Consider the following 16,012-nt stretch of genomic DNA (forward strand, 5'->3'; position numbering starts at 1 on the left):
GGTTGCTAAGAGTCGGACACGACTGACCGACTTCACTTTCACTTTTCGCTTTCATGCATTGGAGAAGGAAATGGCAACCCACTCCAGTGTTCTTGCCTGGAGAATCCCAGGGACAGGGGAGCCTTGTGGGCTGCCGTCTATGGGGTCACACAGAGTCGGACACGACTAAAGCGACTTAGCAGCAGCAGCAGCAGCTCCTTGGAAGAAAAGCTATGACCAAATGAGACAACATGTTACAAAGCAGAGACAATGCTTTGCCAACAAAGGTCCCTCTAGTCAAAGCATTGAGTTTTCCAGTAGTCATGTATGGATGTGAGAGTTGGAGTATAAAGAAAGCTGAGCACCAAAGAACTGATGCTTTTTGACTGTGGTGTTGGAGAAGACTCTTGAGAGTCCCTTGGCTTGCAAGGAGATCAAACCAGTCTATCCTAAAGGAAATCAGTCCTGAATATTCATTGGAAGGGCTGATACTGAAGCTGAAACTCCGATACTTTGGCCACCTAATATGAAGAACTGACTCATTGGAAAAGACCCTGATGCTGGGAAAGATTGAAAACAGGAGAAGGGGATGACAGAGGATGAGATGGTTGGATGGCATCACCGACTCAATGGACATGAGTTTGAACAAGCTCCTGGGGTTGGTGATGGCCATGGAAGCCTGGTGTGCTGCAGTCCATGGGGTGGCAAAGAGTCAGACATGACTAAGCAACTGAACTTAACTGAACTTCCAGCTAATTATCCTGCCCCTCTATGCTTTTAAAGTTGAAAAAATAGCCAAAGGTTAAAAAACAGAAGACAAGCAATCAAAATAGGAAAATTTTGTTATCTGGAAAAGATGATGAATCTTTGGAATAGTACTGAAGGAATGTATATAAAATATGTGTATTAAAAATAAGTTTGTTCATTCTCTAATTAAACAACATACAAAAGTTACAACATACCAACCACATATTTGAGAATATTAATATTAATGATATATCCTCAATATAAGCCTAAGTTATCTTAATATGTTTAAAAATATTTTTATCTTGCAAAAAAAAAAAAAACCTACCAATTTTCATTTACACTCTTCAGAAAAAGCCAATTGTTTTACAGGAAGAGCATCTAGTCCCAGAGAAAGCACTGTATATAGATCTCACAAGAAAGCCTAAAATTAGATATACTTTCTTAAGAGGGAAAAAAAAAACAAGTAAAGCTAATTTATTCTTGCACTTCCCTGTTTAAAGACACTACATCATGGCAGTTTATTTGTAGTTTCTCATAAGGTTTTAGGGAGATTTAAAATGCCATTGTCAAAGAAAAACAACTAGCATTTATTAAGGATTCCCACTCCAGTGTTCTTGCCTGGAGAATCCCAGGGATAGGGGAGCCTGGTGGGCTGCCTTCTATGGGGTCACACAGAGTCAGACACGACTGAAGGGACTTAACAACAGGAGCAGCTCTGTGCTGCAAGAGTACAAGGCTAAACCCGATGGCAAAGATAAAGATGATAAGACTCGGGCTCTTTGTTCACAACATAATGTGGTAGAAACATTAAAAAATTTTAAAAATCACAATTGAGGGCAATGGGTGCTGGACATAATAATACACTCTCTGAAAAGAGAAACTGAAAATACTACTTTTTTTCCTATGAAGTAGCAGAATCCTTCAAAGAGTATGTGCATTTTGTGTTGTGTTTTGAAGGAGCAGATTTGTTATAGAAAAGGGAGCAGCTATCAGAGAGAACAGGCTAGAAAGAGAGAACCACAAATTCCTCTAAAAGGTGTCATGGAAAGAGATTTAGTGGAGTGCTTTGGGTGTTAAGGATTGAAGAATTAAGAGTCATGTCAGAGAGTTGGTCTGCAAAGCTGTCCTGTGATTTAAATAGTCTAACTGACCATGTAAATCAAGAAAAAAGGAGCTGAAAATAGTGCCTAGAGGTTTGTTTTTCTTTTCTCCCCTTATTATTTTTTAATCTGAAGGGAAGAGAAGAGCCAGTAAAATGGGCTTATAATTTATAATTTCAGATACAAGAGCAGTGCATTATTAGACAAAACAATTGAGAAAAGTTTTCTAGAATAACAGTGTGAAAGAAAAAAAAACATGCAGAACGTGGTCAGAGGAGTGAAATATTTCAGAAGGTTTAACAAGATGATAACTGATGACAGATCAGAGGAATTAGCAATGAAAGTGGGTACTGAAGAACTTTAAGGAAATACAGTCTTGTTTGGATGAATATCAGACTTTAGGTATTTAGGTATAAACTTAGAGGAAAAAAATGCTGTGAAACTATAGACTACTTCCAATTTGAGTTTTTATGCAATTTTCTGTTCTTCACCAGAAGAGTAATTTGGATAATAGAAAAGATCTTCGGATTTCTTCCTTTAATTTAGTATGTCCTTACTTCTGCATCACTTAATAGGGTTTTTCTCACCCTTGTGTCATTTATATTATGCATTTTATGGGCAATTTATGTTGGCCAGTGGAGGTCAATCATTCAGACACTGAAAATTGTTGATTTCTGAACTGTGGAGCACTTCATTTTACAGCTTCTTTTCACACTTTTAACTGACCTTCAGCTGAGCTATTTCTTAAGTGGGAGCCAATGGATGGAAACCAGTCCAAATCTATGCAACCTTTTTCTCTCATTGAGCCTATGAGCGCTTGAGACTTGAAATGATCCCAAACAAAAACCTGACATACACTAAAGCTGCCTGCAACTGTCTCTGAGGTCCAGAGATAAACACAAAATTTGTCTTTCTGTATATAATGAACACTTTAAAAGTGCAATTATCAGGTTAAAAAAAAAAAAAAAAGATCCTGGGCTTCCCAGGTGGTGCTACTGATAAAGAACCTGCTTGCCAATGCAGGAGAAACAAATGATGCGGGTTTGATCTCTGGGTTGGGAAGATGCCCTGGAGGAGGCCATGGCAGCCCACTCACTCCACTATTCACGCCTGGGAAATCCCAGGGACAGAGGAGCCTGGGGAGGCTACAGTCCATAAGGTCACAAGAGTCGAACAGGACTGAAGCAACTTAGCACGCAGATTGATTAGAACATTCTTCATTTCTTTTTTCTGAATAATATAAATGCCAAATTTTAGAATAATATTCTGGCAGCCTGGAAAAAAATAGAATTCCCTACTTGTTTATTTTAATTGACTGGCAGCAAAGAGACTATTATGCCATTAGAAGTGCTCTAAATAGCAGATGGTTACCATTATAACAGATATTTGAAAGAACAACCAAAATGACGATGCCCTTGAGATTTAAAAGTCAAAATGATAAACAGGAAAAAGGCTAGTGAAAGCTAATTATTTCAGTTCAGAGAACAGAGAGGAAGAATAATTAATATCTTAGGAGACACCTTTTCTAAACTTAAGGTACCTAATTTATTTGTTTTTTTAAATTAAACTGCAAATGTTAAAATTAAAGGGAACCACATGATTTCTTATTCAGTCCTCCTCTTCCTTACGCTTCTGTGGCATCACTGTCTTTCATTGAGAACTCTATCTTGTCTCTAATATTATATTATCTTGGCTAGGTATGCAATAATTTCTCAGTGTTTTTTCTCTGAACTCATCCCCTAAATGTGAGCATGAGTCTAAAGAGACAGCAAGCTAAGAGTACAGATGCTGATGCCAAGTGCCTGACTGTTCCTGCTCTGCTACATGTTAGCTGTGTGAACTAGAATAAATGACTTACACTCTCAGGATTTCCAAGTTCTCTTTCACTTTCCTTTGTATCTATGCTTCTATCACTCTGACTTAGAGTGTATTAACTGCTTTATTAATAAAAATGATAAAAATCAAAATGAGTACAGTGCACACTTTCTACAATTGAGTGATTTATTAGGTAACATCTTATTTGTGTAGCTCTCTTGGAAATTCCACCTCTCTTGTAACCTTTACAATTACCCTTACATATCTTGTCCCATCCTTTGCTCAGTAATCACCTTTTATACTTTCAGATCTCCTGGAGTTTTTCCTCCCTGGTATCTGGCTAAAATTTAGTTGCTATGTTTGCTCTTCAATCATCTTTTTATATGCTATTGGTACTCACAGTCATATGACCTGATAATTGGAATGAATTTTTATATGCCACCTGTCTCAGTGACCAAACTTTCTGAAGTTTTTCTTCCAAGTAGCTCTGATATGCAATCTTTGATTTTTTTCACTTTTTTTCTTTCTTTCTTTCTTTTTTTTATTTGTTTTGCCATACATTGACATGAGTCCACCATGGGTGTACATGTTTTCCCCTTCCAGAACACCCCTTCCAACTCCCTCCCCATCTCATTCCTCCAGGTCATCCCGGTGCACCAGCCTCGAGCACCCTGTATCATGCATTGAACCTGGACTGCTGATTCGTTTCATATATGATAATTTACATGCTTCCATGCCATTCTCCCATATCACCCCGTCCTCACCCTCTCCCATAGAGTCCATAATATTGTTGTATTTATCTGTGTCTTTTTTGATGTCTCGCATACAGGGTTATCTTTACCGACTGACTAAATACCATATATATGTGTTAGTATACTGTATTGGTGTTTTTCTTTCTGGCTTACTTCACTCTGTATGATAGGCTCCAGTTTATAAGTATTAAGTATTTTCCAAGTGCCTGGAGAATTCCATGAACAGAGGAGCCTGGTGGGCTACAGTCCATGGGGTCACAGAGTTGGACACAACTGAGTGACTAACACTTTCACTGAGGTTTCTGATAATGGGGAAGCAACAATGAAACAGATCAGATAGACTCTCTCATGCAGATTATACTCTAGCAATGAAGAACAGCATCTGAATTTGGCTAATACCATAATGGTGATATTACAGGATGATTAAGGAGGATAAACAGGAATATTGTATTTTGGGAAATAGGGTGTGTGGGTTAATTTTATGTGTCAGCCTGAGCCATGGTTTTCAGATACTGGATCAAATATTACTCTAGATGTTTTGCTGAATGTTTTTTCTGTTGTTTTTGTGTAATTAACAGTTAAATCAGTAGGTATTGAGGAAGACAGATTGCCCTCCATAAAGTGATGGGCCTCATGTAATCAGTGAAATATCTTAGAATAATTGACCTTCCCGAAGAAGAGAATTCAGCCATTAGGCTACAAGAGGACCTGAGCAAGTCTTCCCTGCATCTTTTGCCTGCAAGCCTAAAATTCAACATCATGCAGATTTTGGACTTGCATCTACATAATTTCATGCGCCAGTTCCTTAAAATCATTCTTTGTCTTCCTCTCTCCCTCTGATTGTCTTACTCTCTCATTTCTGTCTCTCACTCTCTCTCTGTATACATGCGTGTGTGCTCAGTCGTATCCAACTCTTTGTGATCCTACTGACTGCAGCCCAGCATCCTCCTCTGTCCATGGTATGTTTCTAGGTAAGAATACTTCAGTGGCTTGCCATTTCCTCCTCCAGGGGATCTTCCTGACCCAGGGATCAAAACCACATCTCCCATATCTTCTGTACTATAGGCTGATTCTTCACCACTGAGCCCCTTGGGAAGCCCTCCCCAACACTCAATTCTGGCTTACCTGGTGGCTCTGATGATAAAGGTTCAGCTTGAAATATAAGATACCCAGGTTCAATTCCTGGGTCAAGAAGATACCCTGAAGGATGGCCTGGCTACCCATTCTAGTATTCTTGCCTGGGAAATCTCATGGACAGAAGATTCCGGTGGGTTACACTCCATGGTATTCCCATCTCTTTTAGAATTTTCTACACTTTATTGTGATCCACACAGTCAAAGGTTTTGGCATAGTCAAAAAAGCAGAAATAGGTGTTTTTCTGGAACTCTCTTGCTTTTTAGATGATCCAATGGATGTTGGCAATTTGATCTCTGGTTCCTCTGCCTTTTCTAAAACCAGCTAAAACATCTGGAAGTTCACAGCTCATGTATGGCTGAGGCCTGGTTGGAGAATTTTGAGCATTACTTTACTAGCGTATGAGATGACTACAATTGTGTGGTAGTATGAGCATTCTTTGACATTGCCTTTCTTTGGGATTGGAATGAAAACTGACCTTTTCCAGTCCTGTGGCCACTGCTGAGTTTTCCAAATTTGCTGACATATGGGTGTATCACTTTCATAAAATCATCTTTTAGGATTTGAAATAGCTCAACTGGAATTCCATCACCTCCACTAATGCTTGCTAAGGCTCAGTACTTCACATTCCAGGATGTCTGGCTCTAGGTGAGTGATCACACCATCATGATTATCTGGTTCATGAAGATCTTTTTTGTACAGTTCTTCTGTGTATTCTTGCCACCTCTTCTTAATATCTTCTGCTTCTGTTAGGTCCATACCATTTCTGTCCTTTATTGAGCCCATCTTTGCATGAAATGTTCCCTTGGTATCTCTAATTTTCTTGAAGACATCTCTAGTCTTTCCTATTCTATTGTTTTTCTCTATTTCCTTGCATTGATCGCTGAGGAAGTCTTTCTTATCTCTCTTTGCCATTCTTTGGAACTCTGCATTCAAATGGGTATATCTTTCAGTGTTCTCCTTTACTTTTCACTTCTCTTATTTTCACAGCCATTTGTAAGGCCTCCTCAGAGAGCCATTTTTGCTTCTCTGCATTTCTTTTTCTTTGGGATGGTCTTGATCCCTGTCTCCTGTACAATGTCACGAACCTCCATCCATAGTTCATCAGACACTCAGCCAGATCTAGTGCCTTAAATCTATTTCTCACTTCCACTGTATAATTATAAGGATTTGATTGAGGACATATCTGAATGGTCTAGTGGTTTTCCCCACTTTCTTCAATTTAAGTCTGAATTTGGCAATAAGGAGTTCATGATCTGAGTCACAGTCAGCTCCCAGTCTTGTTTTTGCTGACTGTATAGAGCTTCTCCATCTTTGGCTGCAAAGAATATAATCAATCTGATTTCAGTATTGGCAATCTGGTGGTGTGCATGTGTAGTCTTCTCTTGTGTTGTTGGAAGAGGTGTTTGCTATGACCAGTGCGTTCTCTTGGCAAAACTCTATTAGCCTTTGCCCTGCTTCATTCTGTACTCCAAGGCCAAATTTGCCTGTTACTCCAGGTGTGTCTTGACTTCCTACTTCTGCATTCCAGTCCCCTATAATGAAAAGGTCTTATAGGTCTTTATAAAACCATTCAACATCACCTCTTAAGCATTACTGGTTGGGACATAGACTTGGATTACCATGATATTGAATGGTTTTCTTGGAAACGAACAGAGATTATTGTGTCGTTTTTGAGATTGCATCCAAGTACTGCATTTTGGACTCTTTTGTTGAATATGATGGCTACTTCATTTCTTCTAAGGGATACCTGCCCACAGTAATAGATAAAATGGTCACCTGAGTTAAATTCACCCATTCCAGTCCATTTTAGTTCTTTGATTCCTAGAATGTTGATGTTCACTCTTGCCATCTCCTGTTTGACCACTTCCAATTTGCCTTGATTCATGGGCCTAACATTCCAGGTTCCTATGCAATATTGTTCTTATACTATGAGACCTTGCTTCTATCACCAGTTACATCCACAAGCTGCATGGTTTTTTTTTTTGCTTTGGCTCCATCCCTTCATTCCTTCTGAAGTTATTTCTCCACTGATCTCCAGTAGCGTATTAGGCACATACCAATCTGGGGAGTTCATGTTTCAGTGTCCTATCATTTTGCCTTTTCATACTGTTCATACTGTTTCATACTGACCTGTATGCAGGTCAGGAAGCAACATTTAGAACTGGACATGGAACAACAGACTGGTTCCAAATAGGAAATGGAGTACATCAAGGCTGTACATTGTCATCCTGCTTATTTAACATATATGCAGAGTACATCATGAGAAACGCTGGGCTGGAAGAAACACAAGCTGGAATCAAGATTGCCGGGAGAAATATCAATAACCTCAGATATGCAGATGACACCACCCTTATGGCAGAAAGTGTAAAACTAAAGAGCCTCTTGATGAAAGTGAAAGAGGAGAGTGAAAAAGTTGGCTTAAAGCTCAACATTCAGAAAACTAAGATCATGGCACCTGGTCCCATCACTTCATGGCAAATAGATGGGGAAATAGTGGAAACAGTGGCTGACTTTGTGTTTTTGAGCTCCAAAATCACTGCAGATCGTGATTGCAGCCATGAAATTGAGAGACTCTTACTCCTTGGAAGGAAAGTTATGACCAACCTAGATAGCATTTTGAAAAGCAGAGACATTAGTTTGTCAACAAAGGTCCATATAGTCAAGGCTATGGTTTTTCCAGTAGTCATGTATGGATGTGAGAGTTCTACTATAAAGAAAGCTGAGCACCAAGGAATTGATGCTTTTGAACTGTGGTGTTGGAGAAGACTCTTGAGAGTCTCTTGGACTGCAAGGAGATCCAACCAGTCCATCCTAAAGGAGATCAGTCCTAGGTGTTCATTAGAGTAACTTATGTTGAAGCTGAAACTCCTATACTTTGGCCACCTGATGCAAAGAGCTGACTCACTGGAAAAGACCCTGATGCTGGGAAGGATTGAGGGCAGCAGGAGAAGTGAATCACAGTGAATGAAATGGTTGGATGGCATCACCGACTCAATGGACATGAGTTTCAGTTTACTCTAGAAGTTGGTGATGGACAGGGAGGCCTGGAGTGCTGGGCTTCATGGGGTCGCAAAGAATTGGACACAACTCAGCAACTGAACGGAACTGAATTGAACACTACATGGGGTTTCAAAGAGTATGACATGACTGAGTGACTAGCTGTACACACACACACACACACAGATATATAGACACACACATATGCATATATATATATTTTTCATTTTGCCATGTTTCCATAGACTTACCCATTTTAACATCCGCCACCACTGTGGCACGTTTGTTAAAACTGAGGAACCTATATTGACACATTAAAATCATCTAAAGCTCATAATTTACATTAAAATTCACTCTTGGAGTTGTGCATTCTATGAGCTTGCACAAATATGTGACATTTGCCCATCATTATGGTATCACATAAAGTGTTTTTATTGTCCTAAAAATTCCGCATATAAGTTCTTCCCATCCTCCTGGAAATCCTGATATTTTTACTGAATGTTATATCCTTGAAACTACACAGTATTTAGTCTTTTTATCTGGCTTCTTTCACTTAATAATGTGAATTTAATGTTTTTCCATGTCTTTTCATGGGTTAATGTTTCATTTGTTTATAGTATTGAATAATATATCATTGTCTGGATGTACCACAGTTCATGTATTCACCTACCATAGGGCATCTTGATTATTTCCAAATTGTCACAATTATGAATAAAGTTACTAAACACAACCATATGCAAGCTTTTTTTTGTGGACCTAAATTTTCTGCTTTGAGTAAATACCAAGAAATGTGATTACTGGATCATATGGTAAGAGTATGATTAGTTTTGTCAGAAATCACCAAATTGTCTATGCATGTGATCATACTATTTTGCATTCCCACTGGCAACAAATGAGAATTCTTATTGCTCCACATCCTCACCAGCATTTGGCACTATCACTGTTCTGTATTATTGGCTTTTCTAATAGATATGTAATAATATCTCATTTTTTTAAAATTTCATTTCCTTGTGACATATGTTGTAGAGCACCTTTTCGTAGGCTTATTTCACTTATTTGCCATCTGTTTATCTTCTTCAGTTCAGGTCTTTTGTCCATTTTTTATTTATTGGTCTTACTCTGAGGTGTAAAGATATTTTGTACATTTGGGATGAGTCCTTTAACAGGCTTTGGCAAAATTTTTCTCCTTATTTGTGGCTTATTTTCTCAGTCTCTTGGCATTATCTTAGAACAGAAGCTTTTAATTTCAATGAAGTCCAACTTATCAGTTGTAACATACTTTTACTTGCAAAACTTCTGCATTTTTTAAAACTGAAAATCTGCTGCTGCTGAAGACTCTCAATCATTTTTTGCCTAAAAATTGTTTCTATTTTGCCTTCATTTTTGCAGTTTTTTTTTCTACTTGTATAATTCTTTGTTGGTTTCTGTTATTTTTCTTTCAGCTCTTGAAAAAAAAATCATCACATGGTCTTGTTTTCCTCTCATTTATGTTGCTGAGTCAATTGTTATTATTATTATTTTTAAACATATCTAGTAGTTTATAATATTTTCTTTTCGACATTTTAGATGTTTTTATATAATATGTGTTATTTTCACTTTATATATTCTATTTGAAGTTTGAAAAATGTCTTAAATCTTTGAATTGTGTAATTGACTAGTTTTGGAAATCATCAGCTATAATTTTTCAGTTAACTTTTCTATCTCATTCTGTTTATCCTGCTAGGATTCCAATTATATGTATGTTAGACCTGTTCATGATAACCCTTTTTCTGTTTTCCTCTCTCTGGATATTTATATTTGACTTGTTATTCACATATCCAAACTTGTATTTCGCTGTGCCTCATCTGCTTTCTAATCTAGCTCTTTAATTACTAATTTCACCTACAGCATATTTCTCATTCTCCAACTTTCTAAAATCATTTTATATAACCCAACTTCCTGTTTTAAAAAATTCCAACTTCACCTCTATTGTTTTTAAATACTAATTTAACTTACCTTAAAGACTATGTCTCAAAATTCCAAGCTTTCATCTGGATCTATTTTTTTGTCTTTTTTTTTAATCTTCATCTTTATTATTATCATTATGATAATCCTATTTATTTTTATCTCTTCTTAGTCAATTTTAAAATTGAATTCTGGACATTGTAGAGGAAAATTTCTAGAAATAATGTAATATATTGGGTCATCTTCTTTTATTGAGGTTTTATTTTGTTTCTCACAGGCATTTCAATACAGACCATCTCACCCAATATGAAATTCAGCTTCTTTAAAGCCAGATATCAGAGAAGGCAATGGCAACCCACTCCAGTACTCTTGCCTGGAAAATCCCATGGACAGAGGAGGCTGGTGGGCTGCAGTCCATGGTGTCGCTATGAGTCGGGCACGACTGAGCAACTTCACTTTCACTTTTTACTTTCCTGCATTGGTGAAGGAAATGGCAACCCACTCCAATGTTCTTGCCTGGAGAATCCCAGGGACGGGGGAGCCTGGTGGGCTGCCGTCTATGGGATCGCACAGAGTCGGACACGACTGAAGCGACCTAGCAGCAGCAAAGCCAGATATCAGTCGTTTTGGAAGCTGCTTGCATCCCTTGACATTTAGTCTGAAGGCAGCTTAAAGACTACTGTCTTCATCAAAAATGCCCCACCTCTGCAAGCCCTGGATTCCACAAACTCCATCTTTCTTCCAGGTCTAGTAAGATTACTGACAGCTATCTTCAGTTTCCAATCTCTGGGCCTTGATATAAGTTATGGGCAAATTACCATAATTCAGTCAGTTATTGAGCTCATCTTTGTTGTGATTTCAGTCTTAATGAGAGCTCATCTATTTATAGACTGCCATTACATTTGCAGTTTATTCCTCCATACCTTATAAATGAAAAGCTAAACTCGAGTACTCCTTTCCCTTAGAGGAGGACTTGGCAACCCACTCCAATATTCTTGCCTGGGAAATTCCATGGACAGAGGAGCCTGGTGGGCTACGGTTCTTGGGGTCACAGAGTCAGACATGAGTGAGTGACTAACACTTTCACTTTCCCCCTTGAAGGATCTTACATTTAATTTCTCCTATCCCACCTTTTCAGAGATTGTGAAAATAATTGTTCAGCATCTTGGCTTCTACAGCACCACAGGTGGATTGCTGGGTGCCTCAAGGTAGAGGCACTCAGGAAGTCCAGGGCAACCCCTCTGTTTCCCTTCTGTCCAGGATCCTGTGTCCTCAGACCTTGGCAGCCTTGAAGTAACAGTTTAAAAGAAAGTATCTGTGTTTTCTCGTTTGGGTTTGGAAGATTTGTAGTATACAGGCTAATTTGATATCACTGGAAGAAGTACTTCTGTTATTTTTATCCCTAAGAACTTACGTATTTGTTCCCTAGAAAAAACTTTGGACCCTTATCAGTGGAGAAAGCAAAGACTTAAGTCTGTATAACAAATATTACCCTCATTTACTATGCGTTTCCTGGTAGTCTCTCTGTAACTGTCTCCCCTAGCCCCACAAATACTTATTTTTTTTCCTGTTGTCTTTAGGTGATGATATTAATAGTATTTAGCTAGAGTTCTAAAACACTTCTTTTTTAAAAATTATTTATTTTTTAATTGAAGGATAATTGCATTACAGACTTTTGTTGTTTTCTATCAAACCTCAACATGAATCAGCCATAGGTATACATATATCCCATCCCTTTTGAACCTCCCTCCCATCTCCCTCCCCATCCTGCCTCTCTAGATTGATACAGAGCCCGTTTGTGTTTGTGTTTCCTGAGCCATACAGCAAATTCCGATTGGCTATCTATTTTACATATGGTAATGTAAGCTTCCATGTTACTCTCTCCATACATCTCACCCTTTCCTCCCCTCTCCCCATGTCCATAAGTCTATTATCTGTCTATTTCTCCATTGCTGCCATGTAAATAAAGTCTTCAGTACCATTTTTCTAGATTCCATATATATTTGTTAGAATATGATATTCATCTTTCTCTTTCTGACTTACTTCACTCTGTATAATAGGTTCTGAGTTCATCCACTTCATTAGAACTGACTCAAATGTGTTCCTTTTATGGCTGAGTAATATTCCATTGTGTATATGTACCACAACTTCCTTATCCATTCATCTGTCGATGGCCATCTAGGTTGTTTCCATGTTCTAACGATTGTAAATAGTGCTACAATGAACAATGGGATACATGTGTCTTTTTCAATTTTGGTTTCCTCTGGGTATATGCCTAGGAGTGGGATTGCTGGTTTGTTTTTAACTATTCCTAATTTTTTAAGGAATCTCCATGCCATCTTCTATAGTGGCTGTATTAATTTACATTCCCACCAATAGTGCAAGAGCATTCCCTTTCCACCACACCTTCTCCAGCTTTTAGTGTTTGTAGACTTTTTGATGATGGTAATTCTGACTGGTGTGAGGTGATATCTCATTGTAGTTTTGATTTGCATTTCTCTGATAATGACTGATGTTGAGCATCTTTTCACAAGTTTGTTAGCCATCCATATGTCTTCTTTGGAGAAATGTCTGTCTAGGTCTTTTTCCCACTTTTTGTTTGTTTTTCTGCTATTGAGTTGTATGAGCTGCTTATATATTTTGGAAATTAATCCTTTGTCAGTTGCTTCATTTGCTATTATTTTCTCCTATTCTTAGGGTTGTCTTTTTGAAATATTCTTTTTCTCTGGGTATTACTCTAGTATTCATAATATGTTAATACATGTTAATAAACATGATTCATACATGTTAATAAACATCTGTATGTTATTCTCTTTGATTTGCCTTTTATTATAGGAATTTCAAGTCAGAATTCAGAAGAGTAAAGGGAAAAAATAGTTTTCCTCCCCTGAAGTATGAAATATTAATTTATATTTATTTAGTATTGTAAGCTAATTTCATTTAGTATTGGCTGTGATTAACTGCAGTGGTCAAACCCAGAATTTTCTATATGCCATCATGTAGAATGAGCATATCTGTATTAAATACTTTAAAAGTCTTTTATAGTCATAGATTGTAACTTATCAACCTCAGAAATATGTTTAAGTAGCAAAATTTTATTATGTATTTGTCAAAGGACAGTCACTGCTTCAGCCGCTATGTTTGACATAGAGCTATGATAACTCACTTCAAGACCACATGGTCTAATCAAAAACAAGTAATTAATAATACACTTAAGAACAATTCAGGTAACTCCCAGCATTATGGGATTTGGAGCTTGACTTCTTAATTCAGACAAAGTGAGGATAGTGGGATTTCAAGGGAATAGAAAAAAACAGAGGGAGTTAGAAATAACATGAATTATGGATGAGTTACAAATAACTCATGATGGCTGAATGTAGAATGCAGAGACCTAGAGAGAGATAATAAAGTGTGAAAGATAGCATACAGCAAATACAACTGTTAGTAGTGAAACTCAAGCACCTTACTTGCTTCCTTTTACCCTAAAACTTATGTTAAAACAGGTCTGAAACTGAAAGTGTTAGTCACTCAGTGGTGTCTGACTCTGAATTGCAACCCCATGGGTTGTAAGCAATTTATAGAAGGAAAGGATCTTGATGCCTCAAGTGATCAGTAACATAAAGGAGCTCTAGAATCGACAGCATCAGGAGGCTACTCTTTCTGGGATTTTTAGTAATTGATTTTTTTAAGTAATTTTATTTGTTTTTGACTGTGCTGGGTCTTCATTAATATGTGGGCTTTCCTCTAGTTTAGGTAAGCAGGACCTACCCTAGTGGAGGTGTGCAGGCTTCTCATTGCAGTGGCATCTCTTGTTTTGGAGTATGGGTTTCAGGGCACGAGGGTTTCACTAGTTGTGGAACATGGGCTTAGGTGTCCCATGGCATGTGGATTCTTCCTGGATCAGGGATCAAACCTGTGTCTGGATTGATATTGGCAGTGTCCAACAGGTTGAACACTAAGCCACCAGGGAAACCCAATAATTGGTATATTTTTATCATGAGATATTAATTTACAAATATTCTTCACAAACCAACAAATGAAATAAAAATATTAGCATCATTTACAAATTTTTACTTTAAATTAGACTCAGTATGGCAAACTGTTGCTATAGAAACTGAGAAAATCAGTATATATTATTTATTCTAACTTTAACTTCTTTCCAATCTTCCATCTTCTGATTTGTTACTTAGAGTGTTGATTTTAAAATATAAAGGTTAATGGCTTTTATATTCTGTTCTTTTTTTCAGACATATTTTTTCTGTTCCTTCCTAAACATGTTTGATGCTTAACAAAAATCTTTTTTAATGTATTCATTCTGCTTTGTTTTGAATAATATCCTGTCCTGAGAATTGATCTTCATATAAAATTTTAATAACTTTTTGAATCTGTTTCATTTTCTGAATTCTGGTATGATGCAAACATCTGTATTTTCCCATCATACCTGGAAGATCATTTGGATATTTATGACATACTTGCTTCATTATTTTTATCAGATTTTGTTAGAATTACACTTTTGTCATCTGGAGATCAGTAGAGTGTGCCTGCAGAAATTCTGAGGCCTGATTTTCCACATGTCAGTTATACATTATTATTTACTTTTACCTAAACTCACATTTGATTTCATCTTTATGATTAATTCAGTATAACACAATCTTTAAGTAAATGCTTTTATTTTTCCTCTTAGACACATGAATTTTTTTTTTTTCATTTTTGTTTATTCTATAGAGATAACACTTATTCATGATAAATCTTATTTATTGGTTTACATAATTAATCAGTAAACATTCTCGTGTGTTCATCCTACTCCATTCTATGCCTTATGCTCTCCTCAAGCCTAATATCAACTACTGTATCAGTTGCTTTAATTTTTAGTTTGATGCTTATCATGAGGCTTTCAGTGCAGTTTAAATTCTTGAATTTATCATACTTTTTTTTCCTAGGATGTTAGTCTGATGCCTTTAATACTCTATATTTTTCCTTAAACTGTTCTGATTTGATGTTTTAGAAGATAGCTAGTGTTACTTATAAGCCTTTTCATATTTTGATGCACTCGCCTTTCTTGATTTGAATGAGGATGCTTGTGAGGTTTCTTTAGTATTATCTGTCTGTTAATGTTGTCCTTTTCTCTACTTTCGTTTTTAATGTCTTAAGACAGATGTCTCCTATTGGTTCATTCGTGATTATTTCTCAATTTTGAAAAACAAATAGCTTCTGCTCAAAACTTTGTCCTTGAATCAAAATTGCTTTCCATGGATGTCTCTTACCATCAGACAATCTACATACCCTGCAGAACTGCTGGTGGTCAGAGATAGCATCACCAGCTCTTAGCCTCGGACTGCCATTAGAGCACCAGCCATGCTGTATTATCACAGTTTGACACTGAGGCAACTCTCCATCCTTCTATGTATTTCTTGTTGCTGAGTTTTGTAGGGTACAAAAGAAGCAAATAAATAAGACTTTATTCCACTGTCTTGAAACAAAAAAATCTGCTTCATAAAATATTCAAACTAAATGGACCCTTCGTAGCCATTTCGTTGAAAC

This window comes from Giraffa tippelskirchi, chromosome 5 (genome assembly GCF_054371585.1).
Source record: "Giraffa tippelskirchi isolate mGirTip1 chromosome 5, T2T-mGirTip1v1.2.pri, whole genome shotgun sequence".
Classification (NCBI taxonomy): Eukaryota; Metazoa; Chordata; class Mammalia; order Artiodactyla; family Giraffidae; genus Giraffa; species Giraffa tippelskirchi.